This window comes from Ochlerotatus camptorhynchus, unplaced genomic scaffold, assembly GCF_037179485.1.
Source record: "Ochlerotatus camptorhynchus isolate MF236.1 unplaced genomic scaffold, CSIRO-AGI_Acam_v1.1 ptg000284l, whole genome shotgun sequence".
In the NCBI taxonomy this organism is placed as follows: domain Eukaryota; kingdom Metazoa; phylum Arthropoda; class Insecta; order Diptera; family Culicidae; genus Ochlerotatus; species Ochlerotatus camptorhynchus.
In genome coordinates, this window is record NW_027040773.1 from 3,974,732 (window position 1) to 3,995,048 (window position 20,317).

The 20,317-nt window shown below is 38.2% G+C and overlaps 1 protein-coding gene across 1 annotated transcript in view; it reads right to left on the minus strand.

The window, feature by feature from the left end:
• The window catches only part of GlcAT-S (Glucuronyltransferase S), a 41,433-nt gene that overhangs the window by 13,277 nt on the left and 7,839 nt on the right, over nt 1-20,317 (minus strand). The gene's annotated exons all lie outside the window — the stretch shown is intronic.

The window sequence follows — 20,317 nt, forward strand, 5'->3', positions numbered from 1 at the left end:
GGGGGGGGGGGGTGGGCAAAACATATTTTTTTTATGGAGAATTAGGTTAGACGCCGATTAGCTGAACACCATTATACTGAACGCTATTATACCGTAAGGATTACTAGGTCGATCGTCGTTTAACCGAAACTGAATTCTCAGTCATACTCCGGCATATGTCATCGGTGCCAGGATGATAGAACCTTTCAAAACTCTAGCGATTGTCTTCAAGTTTCAAGTTTTTTCTAGTCGTATTTCATTTTCATTTTGCAGCGTTTGGTGGGGCAATGGGAGCGCAAGTCAATCCAAAGCCGAGGATAAAGGACGGGTAATGGCTGAATAGTCTATGCGGACCACTTGAACGCCATGGGAAAAGGAAGGGATTGAAGAGACCGGTTATTGGGGGGTTTTGAGGAAATGACACATAGTGATGCTAAATGTAAAGAAACCGAAAATCCATCTCCCACTGATTCATCCTTTCACATATATACCAAATTGATATTTTATTTTTTTTTATTGGGTATCAAGCTGGAGCTGCGTGACAGCTTAGTTTTCAAGACTTGACCCATTTGAATAAATTTTGCTTCTATCTTTGACAATACAGCAGAAGCACTAGCCTATGTTGGCCGCTTGAACACTGGATTCCGTATGCATTGTTTCAAGATAGTTATAGAAAAAATGCTGTGACGTGTGCGCGTAGATACATCCGCGTAGTAAACCCATTGAATAAGTAAATCCGTTTCGAACGAAATATCTAAATTATGTAAGTTACGAAAACCGCGCGAATTCCGAAAGCCGTGCGAGACAACCGAAGCGAGAAAAAAGGCTTATTATCATTTAAAGAGTGCCACCAAAATAAATGTGATAGCCTATGTTGGCAAGTTGATTAATTTTGGTTTCCTCCCTAGATATTCTACTTACTTACTGCTGAGCTTTGTATCAAATTAGTTAATTTAAAAAACGTATAAATTATTTCAAGATTTCGCGACCGCACCGAACAAATTCTATGAGCTCAAAAGCGTTTGACAAACTTTACCGAATTGCGTATCACTTCTGCGTAAGCTCCGTAGACGTAGGCGCGTTGAATCCGACAGTCGGCAAAGGTTTAACCTGTACCAACACCGCTTAAGGAACGACCTCAAGTCAGTGAAACCGTTTATAGCTAAACATCTAAATTACGTAAGATACGAAAATCGCGCAAATTGTGAACGCCACGCGAAACAACCGTAGAGAAAAAAAAACAACTTATTATCACTTAAAGAGTGCCACCAAAATAAATGTGATAGCCTATGTTGGCAAGTTGATTAATTTTGGTTTCCTCCCTAAATATTCTACTTATTTTACTGTTGAGCTTTGTTTCAATTTAGTTATTTTACCGCACGTATCAATCATTTCAAGATTTCGCGACCGTAACGAACAAATTCTATACTACAGAAGCTCAAAAAAACTTTTGGTGAGCTCTACCGCATTTGCGAATCACTTCTGCGTAAGCTCCGTAGACGTAGGCGCGTTGATTCCGACAGCCGCGAAAAGTTAAACATGCATCAATACCACATAAGGAAAGATCGATTTTACGTATGGTTTAGTTCATAGATTAGCATTAACTGCTGTTTACAAATGTAAGTACTTGAACACTAAGAAATAAGTTAACTCAAATGCTTTAACCGCATATATAAGAGATTTCGCGTATTGAGAGAATTATATAGTAATCGAGTACAACAAACTCAGGGGAATACAATACCTCCAAAAGTTTAAAAGCTATTAATTGTCACATACCTTTACTTTTACTTATTTCCTAAACTATTCCTCTCCTTGTTAATCTGCTTAATAGTATTGGTCTGCCTGCGTTTTCTTGTTAATGTTCAAACCTAAATAAGAAGATTTATTCTACAACTTTAAAGGTTAGTTGCCTCCTAAGCGGACCCCCCGCATCCTAATTCTTTTGTTAATCTACTTAATGTCATTAGACTTTCTGAAGTTTCTTATTTAAGTTCATTTGATGATTATGATATCTCATCCCAAGTAGCATTTCTTGTTTTATTGCACTCTATTAGTGGTTATTGAGATCAATTTCATAAAACCGCCAATAAAATTAATAGCTCCAGCACAACCTTTTGATAACCGCTATAAGATCGTCATACAGCTTAGTGGACCACTCTTGATAAGGTTTATAAAGCATGTTTGAGAATCACAATAAAGCTGTCTTAAAACCTTTTGTCAGGAAGCCTCATACTCTACAAAAGGTTCTCATAGCCTCTATAAGAGTAATATTGTATCCAAGCAGTTTTATTACGCTTTGGTGAAAATCAGTTATAAAGCCAATTTAATTTTTATTGGCTTCAAAGCAACCGCCATAAATTAGCTTGTTGTTGTTCTGTTCTGCTGAAACTTTTTTTTCCAAATGGAAATCTTTAGCGGTAAAAATATGTTTGAGTGTTGGTGTCAAGATCACCATGCCATCAATTTTGTTTCATGGCGACATTAGTGAAAATTTTAAAGAAAATATATGACTTTTTAGAAGTTCCAAAACATATGCGCTTGAAATGTTATCGTGTATATTGAGATAATATGAGCGTTAAATAAATGCGCCTCCAAAATAATTCAAGTTAACAAAAAAGATTGTTTTAGAAATCAAATGAATTTGATGGAATTACCTTAATTTTACAGAAAATTGATCTCAATACATAAATTCATACCAATGCACACTGGAAATCATTTCGGATCTCTTATTTAGCCATTATTTTATTGAAATTTCTTGGATTTTATTCCAAGGCTAATGGCATTTTCATAATGACAATATGGCGACAGAGGACAGCAGGCAAGAAAAACACCAAGCGCAATTTCTTAAAATGTCTAATGCTTACATTGCACACTGGGTCAGGAATGCAACCTGGTGGTGTGGAGCAAAATAAATAACTCCGAAACGAAGCATTTCCGATGTTGATGTTGATGCAACGATGCTAGATAAAAGCTTCTTTTATCGATTTATGTGCTGAAAATACCTGGGAATGTCTTTACATGACCGTGGGGATGCAAAGAGAAAGTTGACGAAGCGAATCTGTCAATATTACTTAGAACCTAATGCAATGTTCAGCTTGAATTCATTTTTTTATTTGAGGGCAAATGTATATTCCTATTCTACGGGTGCAACCGATGAATTTTACAAACATTTAGAAAAGTTTTGAATGGTACATTAACCTTTATGAAAAGTTATGCGTGATTTCAACCTTTTTGCCCTAGGACTGTCACCATTTCGACCAAGATTCGACCGTGTCACCCCATGTATATGCGAGCGAGACGTATACACGAAATGTTTTCATGCTCATGCTAACAATTTTGTTGATTTTCTTTGCGCTCCGCTTGGAAGTACCGGAAAGTTTTGATTCTTTTCTATGTTGTAAAAATAAACCACCTATTTACATTTCTGACAAGTCGCAACTGAATGCTTATAATTGTTTTAAAATAACTGTTTCATGGCCAACTAGTTTTATTGCGCTTATTTATAAAGCAACGAAAGGATTAATTTTTTGGTTTTATAAGGGCAATTTATATTACTTTTTTGTATACTTCAAAGCAATCATAAAACCTTTCATAAGTGAAAATAGCATAAGCATCAGTTGGTTTTTTAATTAGCTTTATAGGGGTTTTGAAGATAGTTATAAGAATGTTTCATGACTTGCATTGTATATGACCGTCATAAAGCTGTAGGTAATGGTTGCAGCTGCAATAAAACCTTTATAAATTTTGAATATAGCCAAGCAGCTCTAGATTTGTTACTTGGGATTAGTCTAATTTAATAAATTATTAAAAGCTCTAATTCACCTAATCAATCATAACCCATGCTTTATAAAGTACCTGCACTTGTGCTTGTAATCTAAAATTAAACGTGTTTCAAGTACTTTTGATTTAAGCCTATACCTATTTATTATATCTTAGTTCGACCCAGGTAACACCTTCATGTGACTAAAATGCTTCATTTTGAAGTTAGTTTCCTAGCTGATATTTACATTATATAGGGTATATGTTCCAATTACGCTCTCACGTTTCCACTATGTCGCACCACAAAAATACATATGGGTATGTCACAATAGAAGCACACCACAGTGGAAATCCCGAGTCATAGTTCAAACACTTATCCCAAATCAAAATGAAGCACATATAAGATTATTTACAATACCATGTCCAAAATGGTGTTTAACATTGTTCCCTGAGTAATACCTCAATGAAAACAACAATGAAAGCTTGTCACGCAAATAGACGGAGCACCGATGGGCACTTTCTGAAATACTTCAATAGTATAATTCCCTTGCAAACCCAAATAAATCTATCGTAAAAAATAAATAAAATAAGAGTGATTTGCGGCAAAACCCGCCAGTATCACACCCAACGTCAGTGCCTATACGTAAGCGTACTACGACGCGGCTCTCAATAAAAGGAGTAACAAGTGTGATACTATCACTGCTAGACTAGATCTTCGGTTCTCTCATGCAGTGGTTTATCAGAGAGGGGAAGCTTAGTAATCCCCATTGCCTGCCCATGACGCCATTCTATCGCGGCATGAGCCAGCAACGCCGACCATAAACCTACCGTCTCCAACACTCCACTAGCATGAAATTAAGCCCGCCCACCAACAGCAAGGTGCAAAAACTAGCCAAGGGGAGGGTGTTTCAAGTTTTTTCTAGTCGTATTAAAATTAAATCTTTTTAATTTGCCTAGAAACCCCTAACAACAATTTTATCAAGAATTTTCTTAGTAAAAAGTTTTAAGTTATCTCATTCAAATTATTGATAAAGATGATAGGCATCATGCTCAATAACATTAGGAAGAAAACCAGAAAATAATAATTAACCAGGGTGGAAAAGCGATAAATTGCTTTAACGAATTGTTTAAGAAATCTAAAGCTTGCAAGAAATTCATGAGAATTCATGAGATCCAAAGAATTGGTTTTTTTAAGGTTACGAACTCATGTTTTGCTAAATATCTGAATTTTATTTTCACCAGACAGTGACATAGTTTTAAAATTTGGAGTCAAATATAATTTTAATTTTTTCCTGCTTCGGTAAATGTTGAGCATTTCGAACATATTTTTTTTAAACCAAGACTTATAAAAGGATCATAACCTTGCAATAATAGTCCTTTTAATGTTGTCCAAGTAATCAGCTCTAAACGATTAGCATTTAGAAAATTTTACAATATTTTGTGACTCTGACAATTAAGCAAAGCAAAATGATAAAACATCTTTCGTATCGCTGTATAAAGATGTTGCGCGTTTTTTTTTTCTTGCATGAAAAGGATTTTAATATTCTACAATTTGGTGAACGTTCAATAATTAAAGATTTCTTACTTTATCGAAGGCATTCCCAATTCCTCATCTCATCTCATCTATTTATCTTTAACGACTTACAAAATTATGTTTGAAAACTTAGGCTTGGTAGAGATCTACCATTTTTTCGATAACAGTTTTTTTAATAATCATCATTAACTTGAACATTTATTAGGAACATTTTATTTTAGATTTTTCCTAAAGTATGGGTTAGGATTAGATAAAAAATGGAATAAAGGTCACAAAAGTTGCAAAAATCGATAATTATATGTTGTTTTCCACCCAATTGCGATGATTTAAAAAAAATATTCACAACTGAATGATGGCACCACCACTGGAATACCCCTCACCATCTCTCTGCAACGGGGGAGTTTGGTAAAGAGAGATGATCAAACCGATTTGTACCTTCCTAAAGTTGTCCTTGCTCGCTTTCTAGTCTCATATGCAATTTTCACACTGCCCTACTCTAACGGAACTATCAATTTTATACTTTCATCTCCTCATCTATCGTATAAAAATTACCACTTCAGTCTGTTATTTGAAATTACCATCTTCAACTATGTAAATTGTTGACTTCACGCAGAAGTAATACTAAACATATAGTCAAAGTATATTCACAAGTAAAATTTCTGACAAACTAGAAACAATTTGGATTTTAATTGGAATTCCCTTAAAATTTTCACCATCTTCTGATTTTTTTTCTGAAACTCACTCTACAGTATTGTTGATATTCTCATGAAACATCGCATTTCAGTTCATTATATGTATAAAATACTCTTGTTATATTCATTACAGTTCTTTTGGACATTTCTTCAGACTTACTTTTTGTAGTAGATATAGTTGTTTAAATAATACCATATTCATTATATCCACTTCATTTACTCAATATTATTAATACCATACTCACTATGTATATCTACTACACCTATAAACATTTTCAGAAACCTTTTAAAATTCACCGCCGACCTGCTATTGACGTTTGCTAATAATTTTCTTGAAACTTGTCTCTCGAGCTAAAAATTTCTTTAGAATTCTAGCCAATATCATAGGCGTAACCAGAGAGGGGCAGGGGAGGGCAACTGCCCCCCTAAACTCAACAACACAAAGGCTTTCGGTGAAATATCGTTTGGTGAAATGGCATTCGGCCTAATTTTCCATAGTATTTTTTCCGCCCCTATCTAGCTCGAAATATGGCTACGCCCTTGGCCAACATAGTAAATCCTAAAAGTGCCAGTCTGTTGAAAATGTTTCAATATGTCAGATTCTTAGGAAAGTTTTAGACTCATTAGAGTTTCATCGAAGAGAAAAAAATCATAGTTACAAATTGGATTTTAAGAACAAAATATTTTAAAATTTTAAAGTCTGAACAATAATTCTCAGTCCTTCAACAAAAACCAAGAATCATGAGGATTTTCCGATGATGACGATTTTGAAGATTTCTTGCAAAAAGATGATGCGCGATGCAAGTAGATGGGAGAAATGAAAGAAGATTTTTCGAAGATTGATTCGCTAGTGTGAGATTTGTGGAGCATTTAGAATTGAGATTTAGATGTGTCGCCCCCTCGGGATTTTCGTAGTCTGTAATTATCAAGAAAAAAATATTGTTGTTAATGAATCTAACTTTAATCTGATTCGGAAACTCAAACAAATGTGAAAGATAAACATTAAAAAAAAAAATTGGCAAAAGATAGTTAAACCACAGACAAACAGACAAAACACATTAAATATTTCTCACTGTAAAACATCGCTGCTAAAACATTACCGTCATCTGTTGAGTACACTGTGGTAAGTAGTACGCTGAACAGATGGCGGTAGTGTGTAAACGTCAAGCTCAAGGAAAATGACTATGCGCGCCACAGGTGGCGGTACTACCAACTACGATGCTTTTAAATTGACCGTTGTTCGATAAACAACTTGCGAGTGTTATGTCTGTTTGTCTGTGGTTAAACTAAAAATTTAAACTTTTTTCTAGATAGGGGAAATGCAGGTAATGTTCGGCCTAAGTGTCCCTAATTTGGGCCCATACATAAATTAAGCAATCGACTAAATTTTCAATAGCAACCAAAAATATCCATTAGTAACGTCCCAATAACGCGTTCATCGAGATAAAATTGATAAATAACAGATTTTTAGCGATGGGCCCAATATTAAATACATAGGCCAACAATTAGAGACATTTCCCCTACATTAAATTTAAAAAAAATATTTTGCGGCTGAGTTAGGGAGGAGGGCAGTTTCACCCTGGCTACGCCTATGTAAGGTTGTTTTTATTGAAATCAAATCGATTTTTAAAACCGATTTGCAAATACAAAAATTAAAATAATTATCTGCAGAACAACTGCAACGGATTTGGCTGGTTTCCTGTACCTATGTATATAATGGTACTCAGAATTTCGTAAAAATTGGTTATAATTGATTCGCCTAAAACTTCTATTCATTCGATCTGGTCACGATCGTTCCTGGTAAGTTTATTGGCCATATGCAAAACAACCAAAACTGACCCATTACCACCGGGTTAGTAGCTAAATAATACAGGACTGTATTTCTGCTCTTTCAATGAGCGAACATTTATCCACCAGGAAGTACACAGAGATAATGAAGATAATGATCATTGCCCTATCATAGCGGCCCAACAATTGCAGTTATTCGCACTAATGATAAAACCCCATATATTTTGTGGTATATCTCTTTTGTGAATGCAAATGAGATAACATTAGCTTTCCGATTGTATTTAGGAAAGTTTTTTGGGATTTGTGTGTCTATTTTAATACAGCCGTTAGTTGGAGCTTGGAACGACTATACTGGTGTTGAATCTATTTGATACAAAGGGACGAAGTGACTTTTGTCATTAGACTTCTCTGACGTTTGTGAATTGCACAAGTATTAGTGCAGAACTTGGAGTAAATTCAAAGGTTTTCTTGCATTCATACTTATAATTTACCCAAAATACTGCACTAATACTTGTGCATTTCACAAACGTCAGGGATACCTATAGTGAAGTGAGAAAAGTCACGTCGTGGTGACGTGACACTTCATTTTAATTGCACAGAGAGCCATGTCAGCACGACGTGCCTTTTCTCACTTCACTAGTGACAAATGTCACTTTGACTCTTGGAATAACAATGACTAGTTCATATTTGCAATACCCTCAACCAGTGCTGTAAATTGTCAAAGTCAATTGAACGTTTTTGATGAAAATGAGAAAAGCAGCTATCCGCTATCAAAGTGGACCTCCTTCGAATGAGTGATATCAGTTGCTTAGTCATTCAACGAAGGCATGGATCATTCTAAAATGAGAAACGCTTGATATCATTCAATTGAGTGTAACCTACACATAAACGGAGCTCTGGTCGACATTCCGACGAAAAAGGTAAGCCAATCCGACACCATCCTGACTTCTACCAAACCGCAAACCGATGTTGACCGACATAAACCCAAAATTGACCAGACAACAACACGACATTGTGTCGACATCGACATTAAATGTGCCTTACATTTATCCGACATCGAGTTTCTTCCATACTCCACTGTCGTACATCAAATGATAGTCAGTGACTCAATTGACAGTGACGATGAGCTTCGAATGAGAAAGGAGCTTTTCAAATTATGGTCATGTGAGAATTCGTTTTCACAGAATTGATCGAATGGTTGTTAGACTGATGCAAAATTTGACTTTTTCGCTCCACAGTGCTCGGGTCCTGATTAGCCTCCACAATCAATCATTCTTATAGAAAATTTTCTCAGCTACAACTTTGCTGAAGATCGTTTCTATGTAAAACGAGACAGGAAAAAGTTATTAATTATTTGAGAGATTGGTAAACTTATGACATGATCAAGCAGCTGCTCTGTAGGCAACACTGTATTTTGCAGTGTGACATAGTAGCCATGATTTTTGTGTCCTATTCAACGCCCCAGAAACACCAATGTTGCCTGCTGAGCAGTTGATTGAGCATGATCATAAGACATCAGCGCACTTTCGATCCTTGCATTTAATCAAAAAGTGGTATTCAGCAAAGTTGTAGCTGGAAAAATTTCCTACAAGTACAGTTGAAAGCTTTTGAAGCAGGCCGATGTGGTGAATTATTAGATAGACATGAACAAAAATCTTGGTTTTACCATAGTAATTCCCATACAAACTTCAAATGGTTTGTGCCATCTCAGTTTCTCACCAAATGGGTTCAAATTTTGAGAGGTTAGTCAAGATCCGATTTGGAATTTGTAAGTTTTGTGGAGCGGAAATTTCAAATTTTGCATCACTCTAATGGTTGTATTGGTTCATCTTGAATCGAATGGTATGAAAATCAACAGCACTGCCCTCAACCATGTTTTATGCGATTTTCATATTTTGGGTTTTACCCCCAAGTAGGATGAGTAGGGGAAAGTGGGGCAAAATGGACATATGGGGCAAGACGGCTGCCCTGGTGTATATCAATATAATATTCCTAGTATAGGGGATGATTAATAACAATGCAAATAACTAACAATCCCACAGAACAGCTTAGGAACACACGAAAATACCATTAAAAAAACACCGCAGTTAATGCACCGACAAACCGACATGAATGATCATACAAATTATAAAGAAATTTCTGCTCAAAGCACAAAACATCTGCGGAAAATATTTATCCTAGCCACGAACACGCGTACAAAATTAATGAGTTGGTTCGTGTCTAATCTATTTCGGACAAATTATTTTTATCTAGATAAAACATTTCTATGGTTTTGACAGATGGGGTCGCTGCACATTTGAATGGGCCGTTATGGATTCTCGATCAAAAGTTAAGTTTAAGTTTCATGTCGGTTTGTCGGTGGTTAATGTCTACACAGTTAATTGTTAATTAATGTCTACGCAGTTAATGAACAGACCCTCAGGAACACAAGAAGCGCCATCTTGCCTCATATGATCATCTTACTTCGTCGGTGATCTTACCCAACAATCCCCTAAAGAATTGTGTGTAGTGAACAAACTTAATTTGAGGATAAACCGAAACATTGACATCATATCGTATCAGTGCCAGTGGGAAGCATTTTATTGCTGCATGATATTGTAAACAAACTTCCAGCAATTCCCTCATCAAACGAACAAACAGTGGTCACAGTACCGTTGCATACAGTTCATTTAACCCTCAAACCCCCAACGTTTGATACGGAAAAATGCCAAAACTATCATAGCTTCGTCATTTCTGAACAGATTTTTTATCTATCCATTAAAAAAAACGCAAACTCTTCAAGTTTTGATGATCCTTTTATTCTGAAAATATTTTGAATTGAAATGCGGTAGTTTTTTTTCCGTTGGGGATTTGAGAGTTAATCACCGATTCAACCGATTAAGCGTTGTCGTTTTTTCATCTTTCCACTGACCGGACAATAGTCCGCTTGATGATAATGAGGCCAGCAAGTTTATCTAAATCTAAACTAGCAGCATATGCGAAGCATGCAAATTAATGTCGTCACGTCACATACATTTCTAAATTCATTTTGCCTTCCTATTCGCGAAAAACTAGGGAGTCAAATGAAGCAATACACAACGGCTTTGAAACGACGATTACGGTGGCACACGACAATCACATTCAACGACGATAGTTAGCTTACTTCATATTGGGTTGATTCCAAGCAGGTGAGTAAGAATCAACTTTGCTATCAATGCGTGGTATCAGGTATCGTCATAGCGTGTTTTGATTATGAGTAATTGCCCCAATGTCGATTGTCCACGCTGGTTGAAATAATGATTGGCCATTATCTTGTGAATGCCTGAAAAATTAACCCTAAGCTGTGCAATTTCACTGGAAGTCCTGATAAATTAAGAATCAGCAGCTACGAATTGCATGGTAGTAAAAACCGTTTAACTGTGTGATGAAAATATCCAGAAATTGATTTGCATCACAAGCTGTCGGTAGACATCCAATTCAAGAGTGAATTTTTAAATAACCAACTCTGCTTTTGTAAACAAAGATCAAACCGCAATTTGTCGAAACTCTTAAGGCTTAAATATCAATTCTCGCCTAACTTTTAAAAAAGGTCCTATCTAACATTTCACTCTTTTCGAGAAAAACGAGGTTGAAGATTGACAAAATCTTTTTTGATACTATTTTAAACCAAATCAACTTTTGACATTTTTAAGACCTTTAATAGTAAAATGCGATAGTAAAATTGAAATTGAAATTATAATCTACCCGTTTCATACATTTTTTTTATGAAAACGTGAAAAATGTTACATAGGACATTTTGCTCTTGTCAGGTGTACATTGGACATGTTATATAGGACGTTTTGTTATAATCACAGTTACATAGGTCATTTATGTTTTCAACATTATTTGTTTGTTTTTAAGCATTATGAGTGCATAATTTAAGTTATACGAGCTAAACGAACAATATGAGTATTGGACAATGCATCAACTTTTTTTTAACGGTATATCGCAACACTGTCCACAGATTGTTTTGGTCGATCGTTGGTGGTAGCGTGAGCTGCTTTTTATTTGATAACAGTGTTTTTTTAGGGGCTGTTCACTAACTACGTAGACAGCTTTTCGGTATACTTAACCCCCCTCCCCATGCGTAGACAATTGTCCATATACAAATTTTAAAATTTGTATGGGCCGTGGATAATTGTCAACCCAACCCCCACGTGGAAATAGTAGAAAAATGCTTGACATGAAAATTCCGATGTGCACAATCATATTGTTTTGGTTTGTTTGAACATTTTAGACGTTTTACTCGTATAAACACAAAGGACCGAAGTACAGATCTGCACTGTTTTGGTTTTTCTGATACTTCAGACGTTTGTCTTGATGAACATAGTCAAACGTCTTATGTAACAGTGAAACATCGTTAATGCAAATTTTGATTTCAGACGTTTTGTTAATTTAGAATTTTCTCAATTCAATGACATTAATCTGAATGTCTGTGTGTGCATAATGTTCTTAGATACAAATGTTACAATGTGCATTTATAAACTCGATTTGTTTACATTTGTTACTTAGGACCTTTTGAAAAGTTAGGCGAGAATTATTCAATCGTTTACATGTATTTGTTTTCCACTTAGAGGGTATAGAGATTTTCATCCGATTCATTCCGGTTGTATTTATGCGATATGTTAGAGCGTGTTAGTGAAAATCCGAGGAAAATACATAACAAATCGCTGCCAAACTCATTTTGACAGATCTAATTCCATACATTTTTAAGGTTAGTCAGAGGAAAACAACTTTACACAGCGATGCACCCGCTAATGTGCGTTCGTTAAACGTTACTAATCTATATTGCTGTTATCGAGAATATCATAAGAAGATAAGTTTCTCAGTGGAACTGACAGCTTGAAATCTAGAGAGTGTGAGTGATCTGGTGTTAATGGTGCTGAATGTTAACATAAATAAAGCAGAAATTCATATGATAATAAACTGCCAGTTCTTCTGTGATCTGTCAAACGTTCTTGGTAAAAAAAACGTCAGCTGATCGCAAGTGTCTCGTGGCCAGCCTTATACATCATAAATATTTTTCAAATTTTGATGAGTGCGTAGTAGGGGAATTTACGTATTCTCGGCAACCTAAGCAGTGACCTTCTTTCTATAGCCTTTTTCTCTATGGAACGCACACATATGCAGTATTGGTTTGTTTACAATCTTTTGCTGCCAGCTGCTCTAACAATTTCAGTCGAAAGAATTGTTAAAAACTGTTTTGAAACGCTTTTACAAAGCTCCAATCTTCTCTAGTGAGAGCGAGTATTGTCGGCAACCAGTTTTTCTTCGGCAACCGTTCCATTTGAACTGCATGTAAATCTGCTGTTCTATTATCGGCAACTCGAAATCAGCTACAATTTGTAGTGCGTGTGTTTCATTTCAAGAAAACCCTGCTAGATTGCTTTTTCTCAGTGGAAAAAATATAGTCAAATTGAAGCTGAAAGCATAAAGAATCGTTTGCATGCATTCAGCGAAGTGTTTTCGTAAGAAAATCCAGTGAAAATAGTGTTTCAATTTGGGTTGCCGAAAATAGTCTGTCATGCCGAAGCCGTCATTTCCCCTATTTAAATCATGCAGCTTAATAGAAAAGGCTATTTCAATATTTAAATCCTACTTTCTTATCAAATCTTCAATCAATATGAATAAAACAATTCAAGACCAACAATTGAAATGGCCTTAACTCCATTTTGTAAACAAACCTTGTAAGGCCATTTTCTCACGACCCGAAATCCGCAAAGGCAAACCAACATAATGAACAGGTAGGGGACATTCTCCTCTACCCGATTGTGGTTTAGGTTTGCGAATGACGGTTTCGGTTCGCGAGATAATGGCCTTACAAGGTTTGTTTACAAAATGGAGTTAAGGCCATTTCAATTGTTGGTCTTGAATTTAAATCTACTGTCGCCTGCTTTTCTTACGGAAAAAGTAAAGTAAAGGGTGTCCCACATCAAATTGCATCACGGAAAAAAACGCTGTTGAAAATTACCCATTGGGTATTTTCTCTTGAAAATTTGAGTAGAACTAGTTTAGAGTGTATTGTTTACACTGTATTTTTATCGCTGTCCATTTTTCGAAAGTTGAAAAGCACGTCGCGAATTGATTTTGCGCAAGCACCTGGAAAATCCTCAACTCTCTTATCGGGACATCGGAAAACAACTCGGAATCGTGCAGTCAACGGTGAGTCGTGTGATTAAACGTTACTACGAAACTCTGAGCATCGAACACACTTAATCCAGCTCGGTAAAATCTCCAACAACCGATTACCTCGGCATTTACTTTTGCTGATATATCTGCAAAACATCTGTTTGTTAGCTGATATCTCAGCATAATGATATTTGTTAGCTGAGTCTCGGCAATTGTTTTACTGAATCTCAGCAACATAAATTGCAGAACTACTTGGCTGTTGGAATCTCGGCGAAATTTTTTAAGTGTGTACGTACAAAGTGCAGAAGGCTCCAAATCGTGACGAACGGCAAAATACGGTGAGAAAGTCACGGGCCCGAAAACTGTACACCCAGATGCTGACGAAGCCTCATTGTCTCATCATGGATGAAGGCGGACTTCCGGCAGCTTTCGGGACTACTGTTCTTCAACGCCCAGCACAAGTTTGATGTTCCGGAAGAAGTAAGGAAACAGAAACTTTCAAAGTTTGCCAAGAAATACATGATTTGGCAAGCGATCTGCTCATGTGGCAAACGGAGTGCGCCGTTCGTGACTACCGGGACTGTAAACGGGGTGATCTACCTCAAGGGGTGTCTACAGAAGCGTCTGCTTCCTCTGTTGAAGTAACACGAGGGCCCTACGATCTTCTGGCCGGATCTAGCGTCGTGCCACTATTCAAATGTTGTCCTGGAGTGGTACGAAGCCAACGGGGTCACTTTCGTACCCAAGGACATGAACCCCCACAACGCACCGGAACTAAGGCTCATTGAAAAATACGGAGGTATTATGAAGCAAGAACTACGGAAGCATCCCAAGGAGGTCAAATCTGAGGAAGACATGAAGAAAAAGTGGGTTTCCGTACAGAAGAATCCGCAGCCAGATGTTGTACAGAATCTAGTGAGTGAAGTTAAGCGTAAGGTACGAGCGTACGGTTGTATTCTAGTTGAATGAAATAAATATTCCAAAAGCTTACTAATAGGTTATTATATTGTCTGAAAGTTTGAAAAGGATCGGTCAACTAGGTAATTTTCTACAGCGTTTTTTCCATGATGCAATTTGATGTGGGACAGTCTTTACGTTATCACAATGACTTCCATGGACGCCGCAAACTTCACGAATCACTATTCCTGATGGCACAAAACGGAGATAAATAAACCATCCGGAACTGGTGGTTCCACCCCCCCACCCCCCGCCGTCCGTTGGCAATCTCCATAGGCCATTGCCGCACAACCACGTATCCTACGAAAAGATCCACCCGGTTGACAAGCAACAATCCCATCCCTCGGGATGTCCGCTCGGACTCGCGAAGATACGACCAGTGGAGGGCTAGTCTGGGTGACTCTTCCGTACCATCAGCAGGTCCTTCACTGGCCCCGTCCCATTACCCAGCGACTCCGGTATCTCTACCGACAGCGGGGTCACCACCAACTGCTTTTGCCGGTGGAGCTCTACTGGAGTCCGCTTATCCCATTGCATGCGAGTTTCCAGTCCCTGTGCAACACGATCGTCGACTCCCCAGAGCAAATCGCCACCGGCCAACATTTCGATAAGAGATGATTACTCCTCGGATTATTCATCACCTATCACGCGACACTCAACTTTCGGAAGCCCCAGAGGGTCTACTTTGGCAATCCAATGGAACATTAATGGCTTCTATAATAACCTTTCGGACCTAGAAATTTTTGTGCGAGACAGCAAGCCCACCATCCTGGCAATCCAGGAGATCCACCGGGCTAATGTCGGTAAGATGAACCGTGCTCTTTGAGGTCAATATCAATGGATCCTTAGGAGGAACGAAAATATTTTCCATTCTGCGGCAATTGGGGTGCTAGCCTCGATACCTTTCACATCAATTCAGTTAAACACAGATCTTCCAATCGTGGCGATCCATTCCCGATGTTCGTTGTCTCGGTGTATCTCCCGTGTGGAAAAATACGAGGGGCACGCAATAACCTTTAACTCCTACGCAAGCCTTTTTTAAGTACAATAATTACAGTTAACTACATGATTAATTACTTTAATTACGAGCGTCGGAAATTTTTTGATTTAATTACTTTTAAGTACAAATTTCAGCTTTAATCACAAGTCGCCTAAATTAAGTACATTAACTCCATTAATGTACAACGAGAAATGTACTTAAATTTCCCCCAGCGTACCGTTAGACCCTTTCGTTATTGGCCCGTGAAACAAAAATTTCACAGGCCCTTTTGCTACGTTAAGGATAATTTCAGTTGGTGATTGGTGCCAATTCACATACAACGATCGGTTCGTGATTGGAAATGTAGTCGGATTTCAATACTGCCGAGGTGTTGGCAGGGCAATTAAATGCGACAATGAAAGGAATGTTTGTTTGTGCTACCTGGTTCAACCTAAGAAATAACGAATTTAATTTGGAGGATGCGAACGAAAACAGAATTACAATAGAAAATTATGTTAACCTTTGCGTGCCTAACGTCTAAATTTGCATAGATTTTAAAATTCAATTAGCTATAAAAACATAATTTCTCAATATTTGTCTTTACAACAAATTGGATTTTGTCTTGAATCTATTGAAGTTTCTGAATACATCTGAAAATATTTTGATCAATTCATGGTTCCGGAGTTATTTCGGTTCCCGTTGGGGTCGCTTTTGGTCGGCATTCGGCTTTATTGTTCTGTAATAAGTATACACACGATGAACATCATGTTTTTTTTCTCTCAAACGATGTACTTGGACCAGTGGCAGCTATTTCGATGGTTCACAATCACATTGGGCATCCCGAAAATGTTCCGGTGCCCCGGGGAAGTGACCAATTCTCAACAAGAACCAAAACCCATCATGCAACATATCAAACTTCATGATTTTACAAATCTTGGCCAGTAATGGCCTTATTGAGAGTTCATGGTCACACTAGCCCTCCCAGACATGTACCGGTGCCCCCGGGGAAGTGGCCAATTCTCAACAAGAACCAAAACCCATCATGCGGCATATCAAACAACATGATTTTACAAATCTTGGCCAGTAATGGCCTTATTGAAAGTCCATGGTCACACTAGCCCTTCCGGGAATGTTCCGGTGCCCCCGGGAAAGTGGCCAATTCTCAACAAGAACGAAACCCATCGTGCGACATATCAAAATTCATGATTTTCCAAATTCTGGCTGGTAATGGCCTTAATGAGACTCGACGGTCACACTAGCCCTCTCGGGCATGTTCCTGTGTCCCCGGGCAAGTGACCGATTCTCCACAAGAACCAAAACACGTCATGCGACATATCAAACTTTATGATTCTGCTGAAATCGGCTAGTAATGGTCTTTTTAAGAGCCCACGATCCCATTGGCCCTCCCTGGCATGTTCCGGTGTTTCCGGGTATATTTTCAATTATAGACAAGAACCAAAATCCTTCGTGCGACATATCAAACTTCATGATTCTGCACGGCTAATAATGGTCTTAGACAGTCCACAGTCCCGTTTAATTGTCCACCTCCCCCCCGGTTAAATATCCAACTCCAATAAGAACCGGAACCCCTCGTGTGACATATCAAACTTCATTATTTTACGAAACTCCGTCAGTAATGACCATATTAAGAGTTCAAATTTGCTATCCCAGACAGCTGAACGGACACTGGAGCTGGTGAATACTTTGGACATTCACACGCTGAGCTACTTCCGGGAAAAAATCGCAGCTGGTATGCAATTGTCTTCCCAGCACGGATAACTTGAGTGTGTCAAGTTGATCGGTAACGATCATTTCGTGTCCTGTGCACATTGGACTCATCGTTTCCTATCGGTTTGGAGTTCTGCCCATAGTATTGTTTAGTTGACCCATGGAAAGACGAACAATGGGGAGGCGAATTTCATAAATGCTATCGCGTCAATTCTGAATACGGATGTGATCATATGATGGCGATAATACAAATAAAAGCACACAATAATTATATGCAACCAAAACCTGATTATAATTTTTTTGTTAATGAACTCTGCCTTAAATCTGTTAATTATTATTAGTATAATAATATTAAGTTTGAAAGAAATATTGAAATAATGGAAGAATTCACGCGTAACATCAGAAAATTAATGCAAATGCATATACATCTTCCATTGAATCTGTTAATTCAGGCACAAGCTAATATCATCATCTGTCGAACTGTGCTGCGAGCATGGCTTAAAATTCGAACATTTTTTGATCGGGAGGAAATTTGCTCGAGGAATTGCTTGAATTTAAGGAAATGTAAAATTTGAAGACTTGTCGTCACAACTAAGAGATTCTCATTTCATTTGTATGGCAATCACGGCCCTCATTATGAGTATCACTTCCTTTTCACTGTATATTGTCGCTAGAGTTGTAAACCGATATAACCCACTCGTGACAATCGATTTTATTCTAGTTCTGCATTAATGCGCATTATTCAACGAATACAGTGCACTAGATACGACATTATGTTGAACGTACAAAACGAAAGTGAAATCGATTGTCGCGAGTGGATTATTTCAGTTTCCAACTCTAGCATGGTGCTCCAAGAAATTTAGTATAAGTATTCGCAGAATTGGTCATGTTTGTAGTCTAGTAAAACATTAATATGCGTATTTCAGGGTGTAAGAAGAGTTTTTGAATAAATAAATTCATTCGAGTATGTGTTAAGTGTTTTCTTAATTTTTTTTAAATACTTCAAGAATAAGGATTTTGGTACGTTTTTAATTACATTTGTGTAACTTTAATTACATTAATTACAGAAAATTAATTTTTAATTACATTAATTACGCAATCATTACAAATTACGTATTTTAATTACAGTAATTATACTGGCACTGCTTTGATTACGCGAAATTAAATTTAATTACATGAAATACTTAATTTTCATTTTTAATTACTTAATTACATAGTTAAACACCTTGTACTTTAAATCCAACGCAGTCAAAAAGGCTATTGCGTGCCTCTCGGAAAAATACCCGATCTTAGAAACCAACTCTCAAATATACTCCAGAGCGTCGAGGGTCCCATCCTGGTACAAGGGGGCATGAACGGCCACCATCCCGCTTGGAGCAGCCCAATTGCAAATACCAGAGGCTCCACTCTGATGGAAGTGGCCAGAAAACTGGATCTTGTCGTTCTAAATTATACAGCCACCACATATACCAGTGGTCAGAGAGCAACATCTATAGATGTGTCCCTTGCTAGCGCCAACATAATCAGCAGACTCCTCTGGAGCACCGAGGAAGATCCCATGGGTAGTGATCATCATCCGGTGGTAATTCGACTTGACGACCAGCCACAAGACATTTCACGTAGACCACGTTGGAGGTATGAGTTGGCTGACTGGTCACTTTTCCTGGAGACTATTAGAGTTTCTTTTACCAACTCGACAGCGGACAATATCTAGGATTTCATCAGCTCTGTCTACCAAGTGGCAACCACATCAATCCCGCGGACAAGTCCTAACTCGGGAACCAGGTCGTTACCATGCTGGTCTCCTGTGACAAAAGCTGCTGTTAAGGCCAGAAGGAAGCCTTCAAGGGCAGCTAATCAACTGCCCGCGGACCACCCCTTGAAGGAAGCGGTTCAAACTGCATACAGAGCTAAACGGAACGAGTGTAGACAGACCATCCGTACCGCCAAAAGCTTGAGCTGGGAGAATTTCCTCGACGGTATTAATGCCGGACAGACAACCTATGGGGTAAAGTCAATGCGTAGAGCGGTAAGCGAAAGTACCGTGGCATGGGTATTCGAATAGACGGTTTAATAACCAGAGACCCCGACAACATTTCACATGCTCGGCTCTGCACGGCTCTTGAAGGATATGATGACCATTTCCGTCGCACAAAAAATGCGACAACGCATTCGCTGGATAATTTCTACATCCCGGAGGACGATCTACCACTGGAAATTAACCAACCTTTCGGGACAAGAGAGAGGCTCACGGAAAATCAGCTGGCCCGGATGAAGTGGGATACCCTCTGTTAAAAATTCTGCCACTGGAAAGCAAACGTACCGTTCTCAGCCTCCTGAACAGCGAGTGGCTAGGAAATACTATTCCGGAAGAATGGAGGCACAATCTAGTTGCCCCAATTCCTAAGCAGGGAGCTGCGAGACGCGAGCCAAAGGAATTCAGACCAATCTCTTTGACATGCTGTGTCAGCAAGGTGTTGGAGCGGATGGTCAATTGTAGACTCGTGCTTGACTTGGAGAGTAACGGCTACATTGACCATCGCCAGCACGCCTTCCGTCCCGGACATGGCACTGGGACCTATTTCGCCACACTTAATCAGGTACTTCGGGACGCGAGGGATGCCGACCAGCACGTGGAGCTAACCACTTTAGACATCGCCAAGGCATACAATCGGACATGGACGCCTGACATCCTTGTCCAACTTGCGGAATAGGGTCTGTCCAGCCACATTATCCATTTTCTGAAGAATATTC